The sequence below is a fragment of the Austrofundulus limnaeus genome, unplaced genomic scaffold (genome assembly GCF_001266775.1).
Source record: "Austrofundulus limnaeus strain Quisiro unplaced genomic scaffold, Austrofundulus_limnaeus-1.0 Scaffold62, whole genome shotgun sequence".
NCBI lineage: Eukaryota > Metazoa > Chordata > Actinopteri > Cyprinodontiformes > Rivulidae > Austrofundulus > Austrofundulus limnaeus.
In genome coordinates, this window is record NW_013952464.1 from 533,483 (window position 1) to 534,564 (window position 1,082).

General features: G+C 41.9%; 1 protein-coding gene across 1 annotated transcript in view; it reads right to left on the reverse strand.

Annotated features, from left to right (window-relative positions):
• prkcdb (protein kinase C, delta b) overlaps positions 1-535 on the reverse strand; it is a 26,677-nt gene extending 26,142 nt beyond the window's left edge. The window contains exon 1 of the mRNA XM_014009835.1: positions 359-535. The gene's annotated coding sequence lies outside the window, so the exon portion shown is untranslated. The remainder of the gene's footprint in view (positions 1-358) is intronic.
• Positions 536-1,082: the final 547 nt, after the last annotated feature.

Genomic DNA, 1,082 nt, shown 5'->3' on the forward strand with positions numbered 1-1,082 from the left:
GCAACTGTAACACAATAAAACAGGTAAGTGCTGCAAACCACAGACCACAGATCTTCATTCATTGGTCCTGAAAAAAACAAAAAGTAAAATTAGTGCATGTTTTCATATCAGATTTGAGATACAACTGAGATTAAAATTAACTTCATACAGTAAAACCTAGAATGACCCATTCCTAACTGNGATAGGAAGCCCATTGTAAGCCCATGCCCACTTGGAACCCCCATAGCCCAAGTAAATCCCATGTGGGGCCCACATTCAGGTGTTTGCTGGGAACCTTTTGTCTCAAGTTGCCACAAAAACGCAGAGGTGGCCTTTAACGCGTCAGATTAAAGTAGTTGTATTTGAAAGCTGAACTCACCTCTTCGGTCCGAGCTGTGCTCTCTCTGTGGACACTCAGCTCGGAGGTCGCCTCGCACTGAAAGCTGAAAGCACGGGTCTCCCTGACTTTGAAGTCCTAGTTGTTTTTAAATCGAGGAAGTGCAGGAGTCGCCCTGCTGTGCTCGCTGAGCTTTCTTCTCTCTGGTCATCTGCGAGGTTGCGCCGCGCGCCGCTTAAGCTAGKGAGCGCGCGAGCGCGTGACGTCAGACAGGTGGATTCCCAAGACAAGACAGGTAAAAGAAGAACACCTTGGCAATCACACAGATAGGACCGGGACTAGATACCGAATCAAAAAAAAAAAAAAAAAAAAAAGACTCATAATGGAAAAAGATGAAATCTGTTTTTTATATAACATCACAGTTTTCCATGTCGCACCTTGACCTGAACCTGACACCCTTATCAGCACACATCAAGCTGAAAGTAAAACAAATAACATAAGTTTCACAGTGAGTATTAAGGCCATTTTGAAGGAAGCTGTTGTGTGTAACATTTAATGTCTAATCTATTATTTAAAAAACATTTTGATCCACCTCAGTTTGAAGAAGATAACTGACAAGGTAAATAAAATGAAACAGTGATCTGCTGAAACCTTGCTTTTGGCTGAGTTCAGACTACAAGCTCATCTTTCCTGTCAGACATAAATCTTTTTTTCTACAACGTAGCCATTCATAAAACCACCAGCAACGTATAAGAGTCTTATCATT